General features: G+C 40.4%; 1 protein-coding gene across 2 annotated transcripts in view; it reads right to left on the reverse strand.

Moving 5' to 3' along the window:
* LOC126412190 (tyrosine-protein kinase CSK) overlaps window positions 1-15,359 on the reverse strand; it is a 234,514-nt gene that overhangs the window by 91,323 nt on the left and 127,832 nt on the right. Inside the window, exon 1 of one of the 2 annotated variants that reach the window (XM_050081670.1) lies at window positions 11,541-11,559. The exons of the other annotated variant lie outside the window; for it this stretch is intronic. The gene's annotated coding sequence lies outside the window, so the exon portion shown is untranslated. Of the gene's footprint in view, window positions 1-11,540; window positions 11,560-15,359 lie in introns of those variants that run through there. 2 annotated transcript variants of the gene reach the window in all.

The raw sequence follows: 15,359 nt of genomic DNA on the forward strand, positions 1-15,359 counted from the left end.
CGTGGGGCACGATGAGAATTAGTACGCACACGCGCACTTGCCTTAGCGATGTAGCCCACCTTCATTTGGATGGGTTCATCAATAAGCAAAATTGGCTCATTTGGGGAACAGACAATCCACATTTCGCGATCGAGAAGTCTCTTCACCCTCGACAGATGACTGTGTGGTGTGCAATGTCCAGTCAAGGAATAATAGGTGTGATATTCCTCGATGGCACGGTGACTACTGAACAATATGTTAAGGTTTTGGAAGATAATTTGATCCCCATTATGCAAAATGACCCTGATTTCCACTAGATGCAGTTCACGCAAGATTGAGCTAGACCCCATCGAAGCAGGAGAGCATTTGATGTCCTTAAAGAGGAATTTGGGGACCGCACTCCGGCTCTGGGGTACCCAGAGCCACTGGCACGGACATCCATTGGCCGCTATATTCTCAAGATCTGAACACATGCAACTCCTTTTTGTGGGATTATATTAAAGACAAGGTGTAAAGCAATAACCCCAACACCACTGCTGAGCTGAAAACAGCCATTCAGGGGGTCACCGATAGCAAAATGTTCCGGCACCTCAGCAGGCCACATAGAATTTAGCTATTTGTCTGCGCCACATCATCACCAATGATGGTACGTATATCGAACATGTCATAACCTAAATCCGAGTATCTTTTGTGATGTTTGCATGTTGAATACAGAGTATGCATGCCGTAGTTTTTAACTAAATTACGTTTCCTTTCATACAGTTCAATAATTGTCATTCTATATATAAAGCATATAGCATGACAAAATCGCTGCAATTCAAACTTAAAACAAGAAGAACTGTGACAAAAGATAAGAATGGACAACCATTTATTGATAGGTACGATATCTTAGAACTCTTAGATGGAATAACGTGAAGACATGTACTATGGCGAGAAAGCGTTGGAAATTGCAGATTATCTTGAACCTTAGAAATGGCAGACAAAGATAATAAAGGACTGATAATCACACGAGAAGAATTTGATCTAGTACTTCAGCAGTTAAAAGATAAGAAAGCAATAAGGTCAGATGACATATTATTAGAAATTCTGAAGGGAATAGGAGAAAACCTGAAACAAGAATTGTATGTTATCACTGTAAGACGCTATAACAATGCTGGAATTGTGGAAGACTTTACTAAGAGTGGGACCGAAGAAAGGAAATGTCACCGATTGTTATAACTATAGATCACTAACACCGCTGTCGAATTCATCAAAAATATTCTTCAAAGTAATTAAGAACAGGGTCAGAAAGAAAACTGAAAAACATACATCTCAGGATCAGTTTCATTTCACTGAGCATGAACATATGTATTAAAACTGCGAAAGAAAGAAGTCAGCAAAACATTTGTCTGTGGTGATTTATCTTACGTCTTAATGAATAGGATATACAATGCTTGGTACCAACAGAAATGTGTATGTGTAGAAGGATGCTGAAAATATGCTTAAGAGAGTAAAGGTAGAAGGACTGGGTACTCAAGGAAGCAGATGAGACGCGGGAATTGATCACTACCATAGGAAAGAAGAAAACGGAGTTCACTAACCACACAATGTTTCACATCGAATTCTCGAAGATCATATCGGAAGTAAAGGCTGTAGGGAAAAGACGAAAATGAAGACCTCTGAAGAATCATCTGGATTCCCCCCTCCCCCTTTTTTTGTGAACGGACTTTAATTCAGACAGTACGCTGAAATGAAACTTTCAGTGGAGGAGTGACGAACAGCATGTAAAAAATGATTATGTGGATAATAAAGCAGTCAACTGACCAGGCATGCATCTATTTATCTGTTTACATCCAAACTTAAACATGCTCACTAACTTTATTTGCTCGGCTTGGTACTACGAGCGAACGAAATGTACTTTCAATTTACGTTTGTTTCATTTCCCGAACTCTGGTCCAATCACTAATTCAATCTGACATTCTTCATGACCAGTAAACATCTGATTATTTACAGGATCGAACTTTTGTGTATAACAGCTTCAGATTTCTGATTACTTCTTAAATGGGTTAATGTGTTAATATTTGACGTTAAGCATGTAAGCGAGAAAAAGTTTAGAAAGATCTGAGATGGTGTCTCAAGTGTGCGCTAGTGCTCTCAATATCAAACACTGGATGGGTACATTCTGGGTAATTAGCGCTCTAGTTTGTCACACATCTCGATGTTTATGACGCCATAACTCCTGAACCACGTGTCGTACCATTCTGCAGGTAAATTCAGTGCTATACATTAAAAAACTACAAACCCGTCTCGATTGCGAAAAAAGCACCTGTGTTAAGTGTTAACCCAGGTTTCGGCGTAGATAACTACACTATCTTCAGAACAATAAAACCCACAAATGCCTAAGAAGACCTTTGTCGATGATTAAAAGAACACCATAGTTATACATTTATAAACGAAAATCTTTTAATCATTGACAAAGGTCCTCTTAGGCACTTCTGAGTTTTATTGTTGTTCTGAAGATGGTGTAGTTATCTACGCCGAAACCTGGGTTAACACTTAACACTAGGTGCTTTTTTCGCAATCGAGGCGGGTTTTTAGTTTTTTAATATATTAACCAACGATTGCTGACGCGCTGCGATGTTGAAGGTTCTTCAATTCAGTGCTATATGTGGACACTGCCTGCAAAATGTGTTGCGGATACAGTAAGCAAAAAAGAAGGCATAAACTGCAACGTCAGGTCTGATGCGGCAGTTTTATTGGATAAACAGCGAAAATGTGGTACCTAAGTGATAAACTTTTTCCTTGCATTATTTTGGGGGTGATGATCAGAAATTTCTCTCAATCAAAAGCGATATGTAAACACCATTCCCCTAATGAAGTTTTGTCGTTATACTGATTTCGGCCCGTCGTCGTAATCCAAGACACTGTGTCACTCGATACAGGTGGAAACTGGCCATTCTCGGCAGAGTTCTCCAACCCGCCGCCCTTACGTAAGACCGCTTGCAGACGTGAGTTTCAAATTTGCCGCGTACCTTACTACGTAACATCTGAAAACACCGCGGCGACAGGAAACTGACGCAATGCATTATCGTTCAGTGACGTCAGTTAGAGAAAAAAATTCCTTCCATTTCCATGACTTTTCCTGCCATTGTTGATTCAAACAAAGTTGATTTTTGAAATAAACAGCTGTTCGAGATTTCCTAGAATTCTATAATTAATATTGAAGTCAATCTATTATAAAAACAATGCTGTCGAAATTCATCGTCTGTTACAAGCCGAATCTTGCCACATAAGACTGACAAAAATTAAAATTTAATTTTTCGCTTGAGGAATAGTCTTTAAAATAATCTAGGGCACCAAAAGGAAAGGAGGAAACGGATTCTTGGCAAACTGCGAAAAAATTGCGCGGAAACTGAGATCAAAACAGAAATTTTCTGTCATAGTACCTACAGCTTAATATCCCTAAGTAACAAATCACCACTGACATTATCGATGAGAGAAGAAGCCGACAACATTCACTAATGAAAATTGAAAATATAGAAAGACTGCTGAAATGAAGCAAGAATTCTATTAAAATAACAAACTATCAACATTAGAAAACTCCTGGGAATGAACGCCAACAGCTTCGTGGAAATCTACCCACACATTCGCATCAAGCAGATTTCATTATGATGCACAAAAAGTTTCAGTCGCCCGCGTACTGAAACGACAGAACTGAAATAAAACTGGTTTAACTCTGATACCTAAGACGTAGCACTTGTCAGAATTTTCCCCTACTTACCGTTCGTGAGGATAAATGTCTCATCTAACAATTGGCTGCATTATCAGCCTGTAAAAAATATGGACAACGTGTCGCTATCAACAGAGTGTCGGTAGTGTGCGAGAAACAGATCCTTACGTAGCTGTGTGTACTGATCACGTTCCAAGCACATAGCAACATAGGATTTGGCGCCGAATAGTTACCGCTCCGTAGCAAGCTATGAACTCACTGTGCTGTGTGTCCACATTCTGAGTCAGACGTTTAGCATACCGCACTTGTGAAACACTCATCGCCGCTTACAAATACTCGGAACGCCTACATTTCATTCGCTAATTTCGCGAAGACCTTCAACCTAGGTTGCTGCTGGTTATGATGATATTAGTATCAGGACGTTCACCGGGATGGCTATGAAGCTGTGAAGTCCGGTTGTCCGTTGTGACTGCATGATTTAAGTTTTTCAACGAGCGTTAAAGCTCGTAATTCACATGATATTTCTCCGTTTTTCGGTCCATCTGTTAATTTATAGATATAGAGAACAAGTGCCAATCTTCAATTCCCAGTCTCTGTTGTTCCTTCCTCTTTTCAATATATCTTTTACATCTCGAATCCGTTTGAATGCTGTTCTTTTGCTTTCTTTCTTTATTTTGTCACTGCCTTAGAGTTTTTTTCCGTTTTAATACTTTCTCCCGAAATTCGCTACTTCTACTTCTTGGCATCTTTATTTCAGGATGTTGTTGTCTTCTCCCAAAAGACCTCTGTGTATAATATGGTGCCATTCGTGTAAAATACGTCATGTTTTCAACATAATTTGTCAGATTTTCTATGATATACGGGGTCTGTTCACAATAGTCTCCTCCACAATTCAGACACCGCTCCCAACGCCATTTCCAATTTCGGAAACAGTCTTGGTACGCCTCTTGGTGAATCGCGTTAAGTGCCGTATGCGAATTTTCTTTTGTCTCTTCTATCGTTGCAAATCTCTTTCAACTTAAAAAAAAAACCGCAGTAGCAAAGTCTGGGGTAAGAACGACAAGTAAGCACAATGATTTAGTTTTTTGTGCAATAGTCATACACCAACAGGGATGAATGTGCAGGTGCTATGAATTTCCTCAACACATTTCAGGCCCTTTCCTTCACACATTTTCCCACAGGCGTCGGCGTCGCAGCACGTTCCGATAGTACCATCGATTAACAGTTTGGCCCCGTGGCACGAGTTCATGATGAACTAATCCTTCAAACTCAAAGAAAACCACCACTTGGCTTTGAGGTTGGGTTGGGTTGGGTTGTTTTGGGGGAGGAAACCAGACAGCGAGGTCATCGGTCTCATCGGATTAGGAAAGGACGGAGAAGAAAGTCGGCCGTGCCCTTTCGCAGGAACCATCCCGGCATTTGCCTGGAGCGATTTAGAGAAATCACGGAAAACCTAAATCAGGATGGCTGGACACGGGATTGAACCGTCGTCCTCCCGCATGCAAGTGTGCTAGCCACTGCGCCACCTCGCTCGGTCCATGACGCGACAAGCTTTTCTGTGGTCTTGGAGAACCTTTTCCGACCCACTGCGAAGATTGAACCCAGGTGTTATGCTCATAAACGTAGGTCCATGTCTCATCATCAGTTATGATTCTATTAAGGAACATCTCCTTCTCATTTGCGCGATCCAGAAGCTCTTCACAGATTGTGAGGAGGTCTTTCTGATCTTGATTATGAACCGTGGGACGAACTTGGCGGCAACACGATGCGGTCCAAGATGCTGTGTCAGAATTTCATGACATGATCCAACTGAAATATTACATTCTTCTGCAATCTCTCGGACAGTCAATCTTCGAGCGGCACGCATAATTTCGTTGACGTTACTGACATGTGCGTCCTCGGTAGACGTCGAAGGGCGTCCTGAACGAGGGTCATCTTTAACTTACATCCGGTATTTATAAACCGTGTGAACCTTTCGTAACGCAGAGTAGGTTTAAGCACTCATCACCGTAGGCTTCCTGCATCATTTGGTATGTCTCTACAAACGTTTTCCTGAGTTTCGCGCAATATATAATGCAGACGCATTGCTCTTCTAAATCTGCCATCTCAAAATTCGCAAAATGTGAGAATAACGTTCAACTCAATACAGCACTGAACAACAACTAACATATATATACAACAATGAAACTTCCGGCAGTTACACATTAAACACAGGCGTGTGCAGGGGTGCCAACCGTATTTCGCTCAAACACACCACTGGCGGGAAATTTCGAATGTTTCGGAATTTTTCCAACACACCTTTTATTCCATCATTAGCTCTCATTCTGCTGGATTCCGTAGGCACTTACATAACCGTCGCAGAATTTTTATTATAATCCTCCATACGTTTTTTCATTTTACAGAAATGCAGTGTTAGCAAGATACATCAATGCCAGTTTTGCATCGTTTTTTACTCTCGTATAGCAATGTCACATCGTCGGCAAAGACTATGCAGTCTGCGGCAGTGTTACGCATATCTTTCACTCGATCTATACACCTCAAATACCCATTGGTGTTTCCACTATCCGGTCACGTCATCTAGAAGCAACCTGAGCATAATCGATGACAAGCCATCTCTCTAACTCCTGTCATTATCTCTAAGTTTTCCGACAGTGTTTCGTTGCCTGACACTTGCAGTTGTAGCTTTCAATGCGTCTCTTACTAATCCATCGCGTGCAGTGCTCTCGCACGAAGAACATTCAGTAACATATTCCTGCCCACACAATCGTTACGATTTGGTAACATCCACGAAGGTCACTGTCCTGTTTTCATCTTTTCTATGACGGTCTTCTAATGAAGAGTCGAAATGTCAAACTTTCTAAGTGCCAGATCTCACATTTTATCGGCAGAATCAAAAAACAATGCATCTATTTTTGTGTACAGCTAATTTATATCCAAGAACTGAGAAGGTATTCTGATTCTACAGAATATGTTACTCACGTCACCCAGGGTCGATTCCAGAACATTCTTCCATACATGCGACGTATCATTTGGCGCCCCACCCTTTCTCCCTGCTTCCCTCATACATTCGTCGCCCTTCTTTGGGCTTTTCGTAAAGTCCTTTAGAAACAGATCTAAATCAAGTGTGCGTAGAAATATATTATTTCCTCTACTAATTATTATACATCCTGTGCACAAATTTGCAGTAAACACGGGCGTCTCTGCCCCCATCTCAGCTTGGCTCCACAAGCGGCCGCTCGTGTCGCTTGGCCCTTAAGCCACCTCTTACATCACCTCACCAACGTAAATACATCACCTCACGAATGTAAATACATCACCTCACCAACGTAAACAATAATAAGACAAATTACCAAATAAATAATTTATTAAGAACGGTCTAATATGCCATACCAAGGAATTGACTGGTTCTAAGTGCCAAGAAGACAGGTTTTCTTTCAAGTGCCATTAATACTAAGGCACTACGTTTTATTTGCGATGGTAAAAGAATAGAAAAAGCTGTAACGTTTTAACTAGTATAACTGTGGCTAACAAAAACCATCTCTTATTTCTTTTTAATTTTTTTAGAGGAGAATAACAAAATTAAATTCAAGTTAAAAGCCTTCCGTACTAATTCATGTTTCTTAATCTCGAGATCACGTGTCACGAAGTACACTGTAGAACTCCCGGTGCTGTTGAGAAAGAAAAGTCTTTTCATAGCACTGTTCACTTCTCCAGATTTTCTTTTACTTTTTTTGAAACCCAAACTGGCTCCTTCCACTACAAGGATATTTTACGGATACAAACACAAGCTTCCATACATTGTGTTTACGGCACAAGCTTCAACTGAATGGAGAGACTGACGCATCATGGCGCTTGGAATCCAGAGAGAAGCACAGTTTGGCGCCAACTAGTAATGAATGTTTTCAACAGTTTCTCCACGATTTGGCCGTTGGAACAAGAAAGGCTAGGAATACGGAACGGAGTAGGTCTACTGAGAACACACTGAAAACGCTTTTTTTAGAATGTTTAACATTTCCAATCTTCAAATGTGCTTTCTGTACAGTGTCTCCCCTTTCGGAAGGCTTGAATAGAGCTGTACTTCCACTGGATTTAACCCCTTACCGCCGGACGTCGCGAATTCGCAACATACCATTGCGACTCATAGGTGGAAGGGTAACTCTTCTCGAGCGCCAGTGCCGATAGGTACAGATTCTACACGAAGCTACCAACGCTTCCGGCATGTGCTGTTATTTCCTGAGTGTTTCAGGTACTTCCACAGTGACATAATTTTTAATTTTTATCCATCCATGAAGAAATTTAGTCACGCTTTAAGGGGTTAAAAACATTCTCCAGAGTATCTTGTATGCGAAGTTCAACAGTGAAATAACTTTGTAGTTAATCTGTACCTTTTTGTCATTGGTATTGGAATAATGATGGTTTTTTTAAGTCTTTTACAGTAAAATCGCCGCAGTTCCCAATATTGGTAAATATGTGTTTATTATCTGTCTGTAATATGCGCTGTTCCAATATTCAGACGTAGCAGTTACCTATGCTATTCTCATCATTCACAATTTGCCACAATGCATGATAAATGTTTTAGTCTGATATCACCGACTTATAAAAATTATGTAATTATGTAAGAGCAATGGTATAAACAACGCAGACTTATGCACCTCTAAGAACACAGTCTCACTGAAGTCATTTCTAGCATTCGGCGACAGTGATAGTAGTCAGCAACGTGAACTCATTTTCAATAGCACACTGCCGCGTATACGAACGCGACAAGTCGTAATACGGACCAGTGTGTCGGACGCTACTGCAATTGGCATTTACCAGTATGAATTATAGCTCATTTTACAAAGTGAGGTGGTCATATGTGCTGAATGATTTTACTGAACTGACAATGGTCGCAGAAAGCTAAATTCCCCATTAGACTTGTACGGATTCAAACTGGGAAAAAGGTGTCAGATGTAGCCAATAGTCATCTTTACTGACGTCAAACCAAACTGTAGACCAGTACAGCTTTTCATTTCTAACTTCGATATACGACGACCATTGAGCAAAGTGTCTGCGGTATTGGTTAGGGGAAGGGGTCACGTCCCATCGACAAGATCACTTCATAACTCACGACATAAGCATTCCTGGAACGATTTAGGGAAACCAGTGGAAACACGAATCGGTGTGGCCGCATTAGCACAATCAACTGTTTTACAACTGCGGTATTTCAGATGCCAACTATCAACAGGAAAAAACTTCGAAATGATAACGTATACTAAATACCGTAACGCATACTCCTCTATTATATCTAGGTTGAAGTACCAATCTGATAGAAACCACAATGCTTCGTAGAAAGATGTATAAATTAACAAGAAATGAGATAGCCCAGTATTTTTTTATAGAAACGTTATGGAACTTGTCTGTGCTATTACAGAACTGGAAAGAAGAAACATAAAACGTAGCATTATCTGCTACGGATCGCTATAATAACTGACATCTGACATCACGAACGGCAAAATTTTGCTGGTCTCCAGCAAGGCCGAACCGCACAGACCAGGGACTCACAAGCCAGCGTTGCAACCCGAGACCGTGACAGGCTCCCAAGCGTCGCCAGAGATGCCCTCCATATCCGCTGACGTAACCGCGTCTCGTTGCACAGTGTGCTGAGATTCCTCTGCAAATCGCGTTCTCCCTCACACCACCAAGGAGACCTTAAGGAGTGGCGCTCTCTGTACTTACAGCATTTTTAGGCCAACTTCGTAAAGCAGCGCAACGCAATTCTCAAAATAAATAAATAAATAAATAACTAAACAAACAAAACTCGGAATAAAACACTGAATTTAGAAGGCTTTCAATGCCGAAGAAATAAGAAATCGGGAATAACATGGACAAAAGAAAGGAAAAGACAACATGGGGAGAATATGAAGGACTACTGGAAAAACAGAAAACGACAAGGAAAAAGGAGGAATTCAAGTTGTTACGCGATCTTAGTTGGTCAGTACGAAAATTAAAAATAATAATCTCGCAAATATTTGCTTTTGAACGTTAGAACTTCTTCTTGCGCTGTTAAGTAAACATTAATTTTGTAATTGTGGACGCAGATGCCGGTAGCCGAGAGTGCAGCGTAAACGTCTGTTAATTGTACAGTGGCTGGTTCAACTCACATTAGTAGCAGTATCTTTTTTAAAATTTCATAAACAAATAGAAACGTTAATTAACGAATTAATCAAATTTTTAATAAAAGTTATATTTTTTAATTACTGACCCTTTGAAAATAAAATTTCACACAGACATGTGAAATGGCTCATTGTTAAATGTAAAAATTATATACATAAATAATAGTATTCAATCTCCAGAAATAAAAAGAAGTATTACGTTCTGCGTTTTGTACCAAATTTTAAATTGTTATGAAACCTGGAACTTTCACACAGTTAATAATTAAAAATAAAACATGTTATTTTCTTAAAACAATGTGATTGAATATTTAAATAGCTTTCCTAATAGTTAATAAACTTGAAATTTACATGAAAGTAAAAAAAAATTGCTATAAGCAATATTCGAATCAGCGACTTCACGATGACAATACTTTTACATGGAGCATTCAGCTGACTTTTTTTTTTTAACTTAAAAGATTTATTCTTCTGAAAAGCAATGAATGACAACATTGTACATGTTTGAGCAAAACTTTCGTCAACTATATTGATAAATTACTTTTTTTTTAATAGCGCTTGAGGCTGGCCGGAGTGGCCGAGCGGTTCTAGGCGCTTCAGTCTGGAACAGGTTCGAATCCTGCCTCGGGCATGGATGTGTGTGATGTCCTTAGGATAGTTATGTTTAGGTAGTTCTAAGTTCTAGGGGGCTGATGACCTCAGAAGTTAAGTCCCATAGTGCTCAGAGCCATTTTTTAGCGCTTGGGACTCTAATCTTCATTGGCTGTTTTTCCGAGTTATTTTGTCGCAGCACTTTAGGAAATTCACTTCCGGGCACTGATCTCTAAATTCTGTAAGTATGAACAAAATCGAAGACGGGCAGTCGGTAACGCCCTCGTGTAAAATACCATACGCTTCCAAATCTCCTCTGGTAAGTACAGACTGAGAACATGAGAACACAGATAACGTGTATGTTGCAGAACGTTTACCTCTCCGAACGTCTGCGGTTCATCGTGGAACGGAAACTTCTAACTCTGAACTGTACCTACATTTATCTTGTGTAGTTTGCCAAGCAATACTGTCAATTTTTGTCAGTGGTGATAGAGGAAATCTTCATTAGATTCTCTGTAGTACGAAGAATAGCAAACATGCGGTAATGATACGAAAGGACTGCTTTAGAAGAAGTGTTGAAGTCTCTCTCCCCTGCATGGAGCTAGCCGTATTTGTGAAATCTTCCTTGGGCACTTGAATCTTGACTGTGAATCGTTCATGATCGGAAGACCTCGGTTCGCTAGTATTTGCGTCTAGCCAATGCAAACTTTATCTAAAATTACTTTGTGTCGTACTGTAGCAGCATTACGTAACAACTGTCGTGCACTGGCTTAGTCAGAACAGCAGCGGAACCTATGACAGCAACTCATTACCTTGAAAGTATAGCGTATGCCAGTATTAAGCCATCTCCAACTTAGCCGCGCGGCCTTAGCCGATCGGTCTACGGCGCAACAGTCATGGACGGTGCGGGTGGTCCCGGCGGAGGTTCGAGTCCTCCCTCGGCCATGGGTGTGTGTGTGTGTGTTTGTCCTTAGGATAATTTAGGGTAAGTAGTGTGTAATCTTAAGGATTGATGACCTTAGCAGTTGAGTCCCATACGATTTCACACACATTTTGTGAAAAAGTCGTCCCATTCAGTTAAGATACGTATTAGTGAACAACACACTAATGATTACCTCACGTCTTACATGCCTGAACCCCTTCTCTCGATACACGTGACTCACTGACAATCTTCAACACACATGCTCCTTTTTCTAACTAGTCGCAATCTACAACGCCGCTCTCGTTGAATGCTAGCCAAGTTTCCCATTTTGACTCATCTATGTTTGGCCCACTGCGTACACGTACACACGAGACTAGATAGGATAAACAGCTAATTTAATATTTCAGTAAAGAGGGACATCTGCGTGAATGTACACCAAGCGAAAAGTGTATAATACATCAATTATATAACCACTGATATGTTTCGATTTCACGTTCACTCCACACGTCCGAAGTAACGTAAAAAAACCTATTTTGATATACAAACTAATCGAAGAATAGTCATAAACAGGCAAATGTCTGATTACTAAAGCGCATAAAATAACTCCGTGTACTACTGAACAACATCGACAAATGAGTTCACAATATTTAATAATGCTAACCACCACTGCAGCACTTACGAGGAGCAGAGACTGAATAAAACTTACATTATGCTATATTAAAAGATAATCCGTACAACAGTTAAATCAGCGAGAAATTTGTCGACGGAGTAATAGCAGTTAGCCACCAGTAAACTGAAGTGTTTTTGTTTAATCGTTAATAATTAACAGAAATTTTTTATTGTTGTAAGCAGGCTGTTGAGAAACTATGTTCCTGAATAACTGAGCCTTTTTTTTGGCCATAGTAAGAAAGTGTGTGTGTGTGTGTGTGTGTGTGTGTGTACAGGATAAGAGCTACGTGCAGTTGCTCAGTAGAAGAGATGTGTTTCACGGTAGCAAAGATGTAGAAGTACTCATAGGTCTTACGGTATGCACTTTAGAACTCTTGTTTGATACACATTTTTTTCTTGTTTTGGTCCGTAATACCTCGTCCCGAAATTTGGTAAGCACGGAACTTGCGGCAGAAGCAGTCCACTGTCAGAGGTATCAGGAAGATTTTCGCTTATAACTTTTAAATTGATACATTCATCCCTGAAAGATTGTAATCTCATCATTGTATTACTCTGTATCTTGTCTTACAGGGTGACAATTATTAAACTACACAGCGAGACCTTCAGAGGTGGTGGTCCAGACTGCAGTATATACCGGTACCCCTAATGCACGTCCTCTTGCATTGATGAATGCCTGTATTCGTCGTGGCATACTATCCATTGTTGGTCCAGATTGTCCCATTCCTCAACGGCAATTCGGCGTAGGTCCCTCAGAGTGGTTGGTGGGTCACGTCGTCCATGAACAGCCCTTTTCAATCTATCCCGGGCATGTAACAATGCGGACGCGATTGAACCGGGGTATCGACCGTCTAGGCATGGTTAAACTACAGACACAACACGAGCCGTGTACCTCCTTCCTGGTGGAATGACTGGAACTGATCGGCTGTCGGACCCCCTCCGTCTAATAGGCGCCGCTCATGCATGGTTGCTTACATCTTTGGGCGGGTTTAGTGACATCTTTAAAACAGTCAAAGGTGATGTGTCTGTGATACAGTATCCACAGTCAACGTCTATCTTCAGGAGTTCTGGGAACCAGGTTGATGCAAAACTTTTTTGATGTGTATATATGAAAAAAAACGTAAATTTCTCACAAACTACGGCGTGCACACTTTGTATTCAACATGCAAACGTCACTACAGATATTCGGATTTAGATTATGAAATGCTCGAAATGCCTGACATCATTGGCGATGGCGCAGATGAATAGTGAAATTCCGCATGGTCCCCCTGAAGTGACGGAACATCGACGTTGTTCATGACCTCCTGAATGGCTGTTTTCAGCTCAGCTGTGGTGTTGGGGTTATTGCTAAACACCTTGTCTTTAACACTTTCGCACGTGAGCCCAATGCTGACCTGTGCGCCCAACTAACTGAGCACTTTTCACGATTTTTAGAATTCATTAACTGCTTAAGCTGTAATGCTAGAGGTAAAAGCTTTTTATGTTTTTGCAGACTGATGTGCCATCTTTTTGAAGAAATAGGTTGTGGCAGGAGAAAGAAAGAAACAAAAAATATTATTATGTATTTTCAGATTTTGAAAGAAGTCAAACATTGAATGTAACACACACAATTTGCTTTTGTGTGGTATTCCCTGAAACACTCCGGTATACATAAGCGACATTACACTCTTGACACCACCAACATGTCTCTTTCCTTTGTGACTTGCCAGTCTGTGCTTTCCTCCTTTGTAAAGAAACTTTACAAACCCGTGTGGGGGTTTGCTTTCTTCCTCCTCGCTGGGACCTTCTGTACAAAACGCCTTCCCTTCAGTCTGTCATTGACTGGACTATTTACTGGTTCAGTTTCCTTGTGTACTCTTTTCACAAGAGACTCGCCAACCTGAAGAAGAAAATACCTTCAGACTATATTTTTTCCTGTTTTCAGCATTTCTTGCTTCCTGTACAAGACATATGCATTTGTGAGACACATCACAAACATGTGAAAAACAACTTTTTCCACCATTTGAACTGCTTCCTGCCAAATGGATAGTAAGCAACCATCTGATCAGAACGATCCACTCCTGTTTTATAACTATTGTAGTCCAACACTACATCTATTTTCATTTTGCTGATGCGGCCCTGTTTAGTAGGCACCGACACTTCCTTGTGACACGTTGAAAGCATCAACATCCCTTGTATCTTTCCACTTCAAGCACAGTTAAGTGTTCTCGCCTCACAAAAGTCATTTCCCTTCTCTTTATCTGCTTTTCCACAACAGTATCTTTGGGCAGGTCTCCTGTTAGGCATGCACGTCCCCATTACAGTGATACTCTTGTTCCACACGTGGTCAAATACTGCAGGAGAGCTGTAATATCTGTCCATGGAGACAGTGTGGCTTTTATCGAAATATTTTTAAAGTAATCTGTCTAATAGTGGTATAACACCACTCTCTTCGGATCCTTTTCCCATGTACACTTCTACGTTCAAGCGATAGCCAGTCTTTGCATCACATACCATAAATAATTTCATACCATATTTTTCAGGTTTATTTTTCATTTAAACTCTGAAGTGAATTCTTCCTCTGAACCCACACATGCCTTCATCTACAGTCAATTTTTGGGAGGGAGCATATGATAACTGACATGATCGAAACGTTGTCATAAAACGTTCTAATTTTGTTTGAAAAGTGGGTTATAATTCTGTTGCCCTTTAGGTTTGTAATTTTCATTACTGTTCAAGTGCAAGTTTGACATAACTGCTTTGAATCTATCCCTGCTCATTATGCTAGGAGCAAAGGACGAAGAGAGCATGTAATATGTCGACCAACAATCATGAAATGACGACTTTTTCACAAGACACATGTGTAAAATAACAACAAGAAAAGAATAAATATCACTCAGCTTCACAGGCTGCGACTTAGCAAACAAACTGTTTGTCTTTAGAGAGTTGTTCCTTCTCATTTTATTGACGATACTTGCTGCATATACATTAGTTTCAGTTTTGATTGTTTTCATAATATCGTCTGTCATAAAAGCACTGAAACAATCGTAAGCACTTGAGTTTCCATTTATTTGTGCAGTAACTCCACTATGTTCCCCAAAAAACAGGAAAATCCGACAAAACATCGTCTTCTGTCCACACTGTACCTTCGTCTTCATTTCGAGAGCGCCGTACCTTTTAGGGTGGCGGAGGAGTTTCAAATTCGGCGGCAATTTTACGGCGTTCCTCTTGTTCACTTATTTCATCAGCATCGCTATTGTCAGCAAATTACGACGTGTTTATCTTAGCAGTGTTGCCTGTTGTACACACGCAAAGAGAAAAATCAAATAAAATCTCAGTAAATACACATTTTTCACTTCGGCAACTT

This window comes from Schistocerca serialis, chromosome 7 (genome assembly GCF_023864345.2).
Source record: "Schistocerca serialis cubense isolate TAMUIC-IGC-003099 chromosome 7, iqSchSeri2.2, whole genome shotgun sequence".
Classification (NCBI taxonomy): Eukaryota; Metazoa; Arthropoda; class Insecta; order Orthoptera; family Acrididae; genus Schistocerca; species Schistocerca serialis.